General features: G+C 35.1%; 1 protein-coding gene across 5 annotated transcripts in view; it reads right to left on the bottom strand.

Moving 5' to 3' along the window:
* The window catches only part of FNDC3A (fibronectin type III domain containing 3A), a 156088-nt gene that overhangs the window by 119437 nt on the left and 24636 nt on the right, over window positions 1-12015 (bottom strand). The gene's annotated exons all lie outside the window — the stretch shown is intronic.

Here is a 12015-nt window from a genome sequence, read left to right as displayed (position 1 = left end):
GTAATTACGTCTTTTTTGTTCTCCAATTCTTCTATACTGCTTTTTTTTTTTTTTTTTAGTGTTAAACATTTCTCGTGCTCCATTTTAATTCTCTTACTGTTTCTTTTACTACATTTCTTTCTTTTTAATTTTCTTAGTAGATGCCCTGGGGATTACAATTAACTTCTTAATTTATAACAATCGAATTGAGATTAATTCCAGTTTCAATTATATATAAAAACTTTGCTCTTCCATAGTTCAGTTTTTTGCCCCCTCCTTTGTGCTACTGTTTTAATACTATTTACATCCTTATACATTATAAGCCAATCAACATAGTATATAATTATTTATTCCATATGTCTTTTGAATCAGACAGAAGAATTAAAAATAAAATATACTTCCCTATCTTTTGAGCGCACCTATGTAGTTACTTTTACTGGTGCTCTTTATTCCACATGGATTCATTTACTGTCTTGTGAATAGTCTCACTGAATGCAAGCAAAGAGTGTTGAAAAAGCATTCACTAACCATTCCTATAAGTCATTCCTAACCATTTCTGAATTGCTTTATTAGTATCAACTGAATCCCTATTTACCTAGAACCAAATGTTTTCAATTTCTGAATTTAAACTCAACTTCCTTTCTTAACCCAAAGTGACTGAGACTAGGGATCAGAAGACACATTCTAGGGTCAACTCTGCCACTAAGTGTGTAACCTTGGATAAGTTAGTTAATGGTGAACTTTAGTTTTTCCATGTGTAAAAATGTGAATTGTGCTATTTTTTCTATACTCTCTTTCAGTTTGAAAATTCCATAATCTCATCATATTATTTTTCTAAAAAACAAAATTATCAGGTTTTCCCCATTATTTCCACTTCCACAGTTGGTATTCTCTAAATCCTCATTACTTTGTGCCTGGTGGGGTGGCGAGATAAGTCAATCAATGTTGTTTTTTTTTTTTTTTTTTTAGTATTTCCCCACTCCATTCTACTTAATTGTGTAGTTAAGTAGAATAATTTTCCCCAAGGAAAATCATCCCATTGATCTCACTTGTAAACTTTACCGATTACCTATTGCTTATTATCTCAAATCCAAAACTTAGAGCATTTAAAACTCTTTATCAACTATCTTATCTGTAATGTCTAAGCTTACGTCTTTCATTTCAAACATACAGAAAAGTAGAGAGTATTATATCAGTTTCTGGAATCAACCAGATTTACCATGCTGCCAAAGTGCCTCAAATGATCTTTGGAAAGAGACATGTTAAGTTTTACAGATCTTTTTTTTTTTCCTGAACTTGTGATATATCTTTCTTATCACTTTTTTAAAGATTTTATTTATTTATTAGAGAATGAGCAAGAGAGACAGAGAGAAAGACTGAGAGAACGAGTTGGGGGAGGGGCAGAGGGAGAAGTAGACTCCCTGCAGAGCAGGGAGCCCGACATGGGACTCTATCCCAGGACCCCAGGATCATGACCTGAGCTGAAGGCTGACGCTTAACTGACTGAGCCACCTGGGTGCCCCTTATCCTTGTTTTAATATTAATATGCATGCCTGAATCCAGTATTAGTATATACCATCATTTTTGTGAGGTTTTTAGTTTATATCGGTGGCATCATGTTTTACATATATCTTTCTAATTTGCTATTTTACTCAATATTATACTTTTGAGATTTATCCATAGTATAATCCATGCAAAGGTATATTGATATATAATATCCCATTGTAAGAATCCTCCAAATTCCATTCCTCTACTAATGGATATTTATATTATGTCCAGATCTTTTATTATTACAAAACACAATAAACAGTCTTGCAAATGTGCCCTTATACACATGTGTAAGATATTCTGTAGGATAAATATCTAGAAGTATATATGTTAGATTTTAGATATGCACTTTTTCAGCTTTATTAAATATTGTCAGATCGTTCCTCCAAAAAGGTTGTGCCAGCACTGTATAAGGGATTACACTGATCTACAAGCCTTTTTTTTTTTTTTAAGATTTTATTTATTTATTTGAGAGAGAGAGAATGAGAGATAGAGAGCACAAGAGGGAGGAGGGTCAGAAGGGAAGCAGACTCCCCGCTGAGCAGGGAGCCCGATGTGGGACTCGATCCCAGGACTCCAGGATCATGACCTGAGCCGAAGGCAGTTGCTTAACCAACTGAGCCACCCAGGCGCCCCAAGCCTTTCTATACTATCAGATTTCTTAATATTTTACATCCTGACGTTTTAATTTGCATTAAATTATAGCTCCAACCTCTTTTCAAAACATAGCTCCAACCTCCTTTCTTCCCCTAAAGCCTTACTCTCATGAATTACCCCCAAGAAGATGGGGTACTTTGTCTGTATATAGGTAGTATGTGGCCAACTTTGCAGTTAACGTGAAATTCTTTTCTTTATGCAGTAAGTACTCATTACTGTACCAGTTAGGTTAGCCAGCTTTTTTTTTTTTAAAGATTTTATTTATTTATTTGAGACAGAATGAGAGACAGAGAGCACAAGAAGGAAGAGGGTCAGAGAGAGAAGCAGACTCCCTGCTGAGCAGGGAGCCCGATGTGGGACTCGATCCCGGGACTCCAGGATCATGACCTGAGCCGAAGGCAGTCACTTAACCAACTAAGCCACACCAGTTTCAATATTATATAGGTATGAAGACTATTAAATGGCCAATAATATGTTTTATAGACACAAATGAGACATTGGGATTGATGCTTACTAGTTAAATGATAGGTATTTTATTCACACATTTCCTAAAAAGAAGACATAATGGATAATATAGAGCCATGCTGAAACAGAAAAAGAAAAATACTTCCTTCAAGTGTAATTTAGTATTTCCTAGACAATAGTGATGAGAAAAGTTTTTACATCATTTTCAGCCCTTACCCATATACTGGGTTATAATATTGTATATAAATGGGAGGGCAAGAGGTAATACACTAATTGTAAATCATTAGGGCCAGAAATTATATCTTGTACTTAGTATTTCTTATATGACTTAATCCAGTTGTGGTTCCCTCAGTAAATGCCTGTGAAATTGAATTGTATTTCAGTTCCTCAACATGCAGGATTTGTGAACTAACCATCATATCCAATCAATTTTAAATCTAAAGATTTATCATTTTTCATACAACCATGATTCCTACCTATCCATGTGAAGCAAGCAAGAGGAAGATATTTAAGAGACAATTTAAAATATGGAAGAAACTATCAATGGTGACAACAAAATATTTTTTTCTGATTACATTTTCAGGAAGGCAGAAAATGAGGGCAATATGAACCATTACTAAAATAATTACTAAATAACAGAACAACAGTGTGGGTTGGTTAATTTTGAACTCATTAAAATAAATTATTTTCAAAATTGTGTCAGAAAGATGACTCTCCCCATGTCCCTCACCAAAAAAACAAAATCAAAACCAAAAAACCCCAAACTTAGGAAGTGCTCAAGAATGTCCGTAAAGAATTATTTGTGATAGCAAAAACTGGAAACAATCCAAGTTTCCATTAATACTACAATGAAGCAATTAATGTATGTTTATATAATGGAACTATTATGTAGCAAATACCTATACTATAGGTGGTAACATGGATGAATCTCTACATCAATTGTTGAGCAAAAGAAACCAGAGATAAAATAATCATATTGTATAATTCTATTTACATGCAATTCAAAAATAGGTAAAACTAATCTTTGGTTTGAGGAGGAAAACGGAGATATTGCTGGAGAGAGAGGGAGTACTTCTTGGGAAGGGGTAACAAGGGAGCAGTCTCTTGGGGGTGCTGGTACAGCTCTGTTTCTTGACCTGCGGGTGGTTATAGTGACTATATTTTTATTTTTTTAATCAGGCTACACAGAAATGATTTATACACTCTTCCCATATATGCTGACCTTAAATAAAAGCATTCTTAAAACTTTAAACAGTTCAGATAAAGCAAAATTTGTTCTTTCCACGTCTTTCAACTAATCCCTTTCTCCTGAAAAGAACCACTGTTAACAGAGGGGTATGCCAATGTTTATAGCAGCAATGTCCACAACAGCCAAACTGTGGAAAGAGCCAAGATGCCCATCGACAGATGAATGGATAAAGATGTGGTATATATACACAATGGAATATTATGCAGCCATAAAAAGGAATGAGAGCTTGCCATTTGCAATGATGTGGATGGAACTGGAGGGTGTTATGCTGAGTGAAATAAGTCAATCAGAGAAAGACATGTATCATATGACCTCACTGATACAAGGAATTCTTAATCTCAGGAAACAAACTGAGTGTTGCTGGAGTGGTGGGGGGTGGGAGGGATGGGGTGGCTGGGTGATAGACACTGGGTAGGGTATGTGTTATGGTGAGCGCTGTGAATTGTGCAAGACTGTTGAATCACAGATCTGTACTTCTGAAACAAATAATGCAACATATGTTAAGAAAAAAGAAAAAGAAGAAGATAGCAGAAGGGGAAGAATGAAGGGGAGTAAGTCGGAGGGGGAGATGAACCATGAGAGACGATGGACTCTGAAAAACAAACTGAGGGTTCTAGAGGGGAGGAGGGTGGGGGGATGGGTTAGTCTGGTGATGGGTATTAAAGAGGGCACATTCTGCATGGAGCACTGGGTGTTATGCACAAACAATGAATCATGGAACACTACATCAAGAAAAAAAAAACAAACCAGAGGGGTATGTATCTGTTCAGAGCTTTTTTTCCTGTGAGATATATATAAATACATTTATTTATATAAATAATATAAATATATGTACATTTTAAATTGCATGTTTTCTTTTTTTTCAATTGTTAGAGTTTTTTAATTGAAAAAATAATAAATTGACAACATTAAAAAATATTCAAACAATACAAAAGGGTATATGGTAAAATGTAAACTCTTCCTTCTGGGGTCAGTCCCTGTTTATAATATTTTGTATATTTTCTCTGTCATATGTTTATATATGTGTGTATATCTCTCCCATTTTCAAATATTATTTTTTGAAAAACCACACAAATGCAGCATTTCAGGAATATGAATCTTGAGCATTCTATCTGGTGATAAGATTGTATCACAGTACTCAATATATAATCACCATAGTTTATTAGTGAAAGGGAAATGTTATGAGTTGAAAATGTAGACTACAACTTTTATTTGTACATATTTGTAATTTTGGACAAAAAAAATCTTCCTTTAAAAAAATCTTGCTTTATATTAAGCTAATATAAGATCATGAGAAAAACTGTCTTTGTAAGAAGCCTTTTCATTTAATATCTCTTATAGAAGTTTATAGTCAGATTCATTTTAAAGAATTTTCAGAATTCTGTAGATAATTTTCATTTGAATGTCCCTATTTACTCAGCATAGCTTATAAGCTATTCTTTATTTCCTCCTCACTTCAGCCCAAATTATATTTCTTAAAAGTCAACATTTTCTAAGCATCTGCCTTCGGTTCAGGTCATGATCTCAGGGTCCTGGGAGCCCCATTCTGGGCTCCCTGTTCAGCTTGGAGTCTGCTCCCCCCACCCCCCACATGTGCGCTCTCTCTCTCAAAAAAAAAAAAAAAAAGCTAACATTTTCTAAAGGATTCTAAGGCACAGGGGTTGACTAACTATAGTCACTTAACTAGAGGGTTAGGAATTATTCTAACTGTAGAATATCTAGTAGTTAATCTAACAGAATATCAGTTATTTTTAGAACAGAATCCACCAAAATTCCATGACTATTATATTTTACTTAACATATTGTTCCCTTTAGAATTTGAAGACCTAATTTTCACAACAGAATTAAATATATACAGTTCATTAAAATACAAAATATTTAATATCTTGATTTCTCATTTTCTCACATTAGTTTTAATTATATGAAAACATGTTGCTATTTACTTTTCAGATGAAATAACCTGCCAATTTTTCTTTTCTTTTTTTTTTTTTTAAAGATTGTGTTTATTTATTTATTTGAGAGAGAGAATGAGAGAGTAAGTGAATGAGAGAGACAGCATGAGCAGGGGCAGAGGGAGAAGCAGACTCCCCTAGATGCAGGGCCTCGATCCCAAGACTCTGCAATTACGACCTGAGCCAAAGGCAGATGCTTAACTGACGAAGCCACCCAGGCACCCCACCAATTTTTATTTTCATGAAAACAGGAAGAGATATATACTTTAAAAATGAACAAATGAAATGATAGTGGTACTAGTCAGTAATATTATTTTATTGTTTTGTGCCAAATATAAAAATAAATTTTAGTTTATTTACAAACTGTGGAACTCTTTTTGATATTTTATGAAACTTTTTTTCTTTAAATAGACTACCTTAAAATTTACATCCAATTTTTCAGTCTGATTTTATTATATCTTACAACAAGAACCAGTACAATATTTTGCACATAGATACTACATGAATAAGTGAGTTGATTTTTTTTTTTAGTGCAGCATAGCTTAATATCATAGTTAGTTTTTAAAAATATGTACTTATAAAAATGTGATAATATAAGCAGGTTTTCAGATCTATACGTAGTGTATAAGGCTTTTTATATCTCTAGGGGAAAGTTAATAGTTAATACTGAAATTTTAAAAAAGTATTTGACTTTCTATTGTAACATCATAGAAAGTGGCATAGTACAGACATTCAGGAGAAACAAACTCTAATGGGAAAGAAGAGATTGGTTTAATGTTTAAATTCTAACCTTTCCGAAAACCTTTAAGAATGAGGATTTAGCAAAGAGCTATTTTGTTTGCCAGGCAGAGCTACAGGGCAATTAGAAGACTAATTTGGGCCATGAAATTTTTTGGATTAAAGGTCTGATTAGAATTCTGAGGTCCCAAATTACTGTCACAAAGGTGTGAGCTAGTATTTTAGAGTTTCAGTAATCTCACCCCTAAGATTTACTAAATGTTTATCGTTTGGTCAGTAAAGGACTTGACTCAGTATCTGACACAATGCCAGGGCTCAAATGGTAGCTGCTATTATTTTTATTATTTCTACTTAAATATCCCCCAAAGTTCAAATTCAATCAAAGATCTTTCAAACTCTCTCAAATACCAAACCTACTACTTCTGTTTTCCTTATTCTAGAAGATTTTATTATTTTTCCAAATATTCGCAGCTTCTCCCTAGGGCAAGATTTTCCTTCCCCACCTTACTGATGGCATGTTTGGCCATGTGACTTGCAATGAATAATGAAACATGGGTGGAGGTCAGCATATAGTTCACCATCATCTGTGCCATGATACCAGCAACATTCTACACAGAGGCTGGGTCTCAAGTGAAAATTATGTGGAGTATAGCTACGGATGGCCTGTTAAGGACAGGCAGTATGACCAAGAAGCCTTTTGGTAAACTACTGAGGTTTACAGGCATTTGTAACCATGAAATAACTGCCTATCCTGATCGGTAAGATTTATCTTTGTGACAGGGCCTTGTCACCCACCTAAATATTCAAAGAAAGAGTCTGGGGGCGCCTGGGTGGCTCAGTTGGTTAAGCGACTGCCTTCGGCTCAGGTCATGATCCTGGAGTCCCGGGATTGAGTCCTGCATCGGGCTCCCTGCTCGGCGGGGAGTCTGCTTCTCCCTCTGACCCTACCCCCTCTCATGCTCTCTCTCTCTCTCTCTCTCTCTCTCTCTCAAATAAATAAATAAATAAATAAATAAATCTTAAAAAAAAAAAAGAAAAAGAAAAGAAAGAGTCTGGGAAAATTCTTACCCTCTTTCGGTTTTGTTCTATAGCCAGTTGTTCATCAATTCCAGTCAATTCTACCTCCCTAATATTTCTCAAATTGTGCATCAGTAATAGGACCTTAATCCAAGTTTTCTATTTTATCTGCTACTACAATATTTTCTTTCTCCAGGTTTGCTCCCCTTAAACATTTTAATCTGCATTAGTAAGATTAATGTATTTATTTTCTTTTAAATACTTCAAATGCCTATCACAATTTTAAGTGCTTAAACAGTTCTTATTAAACTTGTAAGTGGGGACGCCTGGGTGGCTCAGCTGGTTAGGTGTCTTCCTTCAGCTCAGGTCATGATCCTGAGTCCTGGGATCGGGCCCTGTATTGGGCTCCCTGCTCTGCAGGGAGTCTGCTTTTCCCTCCCTCTGCCTCTTTCCCTGCTTATGCTCGCTCTGTCTCTCTCACTCACTCACTCTCTCTCTCAAATAAATAATCTTTAAAAAAATAAAAAGAAATAAATTAAAAAATAAACTTATAAATGTAATAAAACTCAAATTTTCTTAAACACCTTAATACTGCTTAAATATATACAGACCATCTTGGTAATATCAACACTCATTTCCAAACTTAACACAAAAGTATTAATAAGCATGAGTTTGACTTACTTCACCATTTCTATACTTAAGTCAGAGAAAACTCTAGGCCCAAAAGGCTTCACTGAGTAAGTTCTACCATATATTCAAGGAAGGTATCTGAGTTTTTTTTTTTTTTTTAAGATTCTACATATAAGTGAGATTATACAGTATTTGTCTTTCTCTGACTTAGTTCACTTAGCATAATGCCTTCAATGTCCATCCATCTTGTGGCAAATGGCAGGATTTCCTTCTTTTTTAGGACTGCGTCATATTCTACTGTATGTACATATGTGTGTGTATGTGTACAAACACGCATACCATAACTTCTTTACCCATTCATTCACTGATGGACACTTAGATTGTTTCCATGTCTTGGCTACTGTAAATAATGCTGCAATGAACATGAAGGTGCAGATAACTTTTTGAGTTAGTTATTTCATTTCTTTCAGATGAATACCTAGAAGTAGAATTGCTGATCATATGGTAGTTCTAGTTTCAATTTTCTGAGGAACCCCCAGACTATTTTCCATAGTGGCTGGACATTTACATATCTACCAACAGTGCATAAGAGTTCCCTTTACTCTGTATCCTCACCAACACTTGTTATTTCTTGTCTGCCACAGTTACTAAAACTAGCCAATCCTAAGCTGTCACTCTACCCTACTTTGCCCTTCCTGCAGATAACACCAATAATGGTTTTTGGGCTAGGCTTTTCTCTTGCTCTGCCTCCTGACCAAAACCTGAAGCTTTCCCCATGGTCTGGTATAGCATATTGTGCCCCCTTCTTTTAGGAAATATAAGTAAAAGAATTCTTTCAATGGCATTAGCCTCTCCATGTTACTACCCAGTCACCTTCATATATTAAAAGCCTGCAGATACAAGGGAGAAAATTACAAAATAAAGTAACAAAAAGATTAATGAAATGAAGAAGATTCTGGGGGGAAAAAAAAAGCCCGATAGGCTGAGTTTTGACAGATCTTAACCCAAAGTTTAAATGCATTCAATCCTTTTGGATGATAAATAAGTAGAAATTAGAGAAGGTAAACTTAAATTAGGAAACTGCTGAGCCACATAAGAAACCAAAATACCTGAACTTTTCTTTTGATGGTGGCAACATGAAGAGAGCTGGGAAAATTTCATGGTGCTTGAAGCTCAAATTCCCTAACACAGATGTGGAGGTCCTAACAGAGTTGCACAAGCACTTACACATGCTTTACCTTCTCTATCAAGAAAGGATATAATCTCAAGTTAAGCACATGCCTGAGAAGGTGAAATGGTACAGCCATTTTGGAAAACCGGCTGGTGATTTCTAACAAAGTTAAACACAGCCTTATCATACAATCCAGCAGTCATGCTCTTTGGTATTTACCCAATTGAGTTAAAACTTATGTCCATCCAAAAACCTCCATATGAATGTTTAAAGCAGCTTTATTTATAATTGCTAAAAACTGGAAAGAATCAAGCTGTCCTTCAATAGGTGAATGGATCAACAAACTGGTATATTCATCAATGAAGTATTATCCAATAATAAAAAGGAGATATTAAGCCATAAAAAGAAACTGTCTAGACCATATTGCTAAGTGAAAATAAGTTGGTCTGAAAAGGCTACATACTGTATGAACCCAACTAAATGACATTCTGGAAAAGATAAACATATAGGAACAATAAAAGTGTTAGTGGTTGCCAAGTGGGGGAGGCAGTTGGGGAAAAGGGGATGGAGAAAGGAATGGGTAGAGTACAGGAGGATTTTTAGGGCAGTGAAACTATTCATTATGATAATGTACTGGTGATAAAAGACATTATACATTTGTCAAAACCCAGAGAACTGTATAATACCAAGAGTGAACCTTAATGTAAACTGTAGAACTTTTATCAATACTGGCTCGTTAATTGTAACAAATGTACCACACCAATATAAAACGTTAGTAGGGAAAATTGTGTGGAAGATGTGGTATGAAAGAAATTCTTCACTCAATTTTTCTCTAAATCTAAAACTGCTATAAAAATGAATTATTAATTAAAAAGGGTGAACGAATGGCGATTCTACAAACACAAAAAACAGTTCAGATGTTGCCACTCAGAATGAATGATGTCTATTACAACTTCCCTAAAGGCAATACCAGTAGCAATGATGTCAGGTGGGATTCTTCTTATATAATTTATGAGCCAAAAGACCCATGTATATAATATGACATACTACCAAATATAGAACCAGAAAATATTGATGAAGTGATGATCTAAAGAAAATTAATTTGATCTCAAGAGATGGAACAGAAATCATCCCATAATATATTCCCAAGAAATAGTATAATATTCCCCAAAAAGTCAAGACATGGGACACTCTGTTATCCTGAATTTTTAATATCATGAATGTACATGACACTTCCCTCTGTCAAGATCTTTTAGTTTGTTTCTCTACTACAGGCACCAACCAGGTGGTTATCACATATTCACAGGCAAGCTCTAACTTGGCCATGCTTGGCACACCAGTAAGTTCCTGAGTTAAGACAAAGAACTGCCTGTTGTCAAGTTTGTTAACCTCCCACCTCTGTTACCTATTTTTGTTCAGTTTCTTACATTCAACCAGAACTATCAGTCCACTCTCTTTAGTATGTATCCTTCATAACGATCTCTTAGTTTTTTGACCCACTGCTCATTATAACTATGTCTGTTGATTTAAGACCTGACTCCTGACTGGCATATCTATAGAGTTTCTCAATCTTTTAAACATTTATTGAGTGCTTCAATTCAGATTCAGCAAACATTTACTGAGTTCCTTCCGGTTCATTTCACCCTTATAGCTACAGCCACTCTAAGAAACTATTATTACCTCCATTTTATAGAGAAGCAAACATATTCAGACAAGTTAGGTCACCCAAATCAAACCTACATCTAACAGTCAAGTCCAGCGCTCTTTCTACTCATCTTTCTCTATCAAATTACAACACACTCTGCTAGTTAGAATCTAAGGCTTCACTCCACTTCCTGACCTGTTTTTCAAACCCTACCTAAAAACGTATCCCCTAGATCCACTGATAAGCTCTCCCCACCCCGATCCTCCAAATCCTGCTCTAGTGGATTCTTCTATTCGCAGCTCCTTTCTCTCTATCCATCTACACCACTACTGTAACATGCTAACTCTGGTGCCCTCAAGGTTTCAAGAAAAATTCTACCAATAGAATCTTCTTTTCGGGGAAAGGAGAGAAGTCAGTCAGGAGCATCGTGGTCTTGTTTCAGCCTGTTGTCTTCCCCTTCATAGACTATCAGCTATAGCAACTTTATCAATGAACTGTAATTAATTGCTTAATAGATTCTTTCATGAATTAAGTTATAAAAAACTTGAAACCAGTGACTGCCCTGAGGAAATACTGGTAACTCAAGACACTCTCAGAGCCTCAAAGTAAAATATTGATGAAATATCTGCCACATCCATTATTTTTGCAGGAAAAAAATATATCTTAACAAACTTAACTCTGACCATAAAAAGCAAGTTTAGTGAAATGAACTTGCTGCTAAAAGCTATTTGAGGACATGTGAAAATTAAAACCAAGATATACTTTTCATGCCCTGCTTATACAAACCAGCAAAATTCAGAACCCAAGCCATCTGCTCTTGATTTTTTAATAGCAAAGTTAACAAAGTAGCCTTTTAATCTTGTAAGCAAATCATAATTGTCCACTACAGATGCTAAGTTTGTAAATTAACAAAATATTTTTTTTCTTAATTTCCCAAGGAGGTAGGAATAATTGGTTAGGATCA

The sequence above is a fragment of the Callorhinus ursinus genome, unplaced genomic scaffold (genome assembly GCF_003265705.2).
Source record: "Callorhinus ursinus isolate GAN/ISIS: 27379988/994484 unplaced genomic scaffold, GSC_fseal_2.0 scaffold7, whole genome shotgun sequence".
NCBI lineage: Eukaryota > Metazoa > Chordata > Mammalia > Carnivora > Otariidae > Callorhinus > Callorhinus ursinus.
The sequence above is the reverse complement of the archived record's forward strand: the minus strand, read 5'-3'. Positions and strand labels throughout refer to the sequence as shown.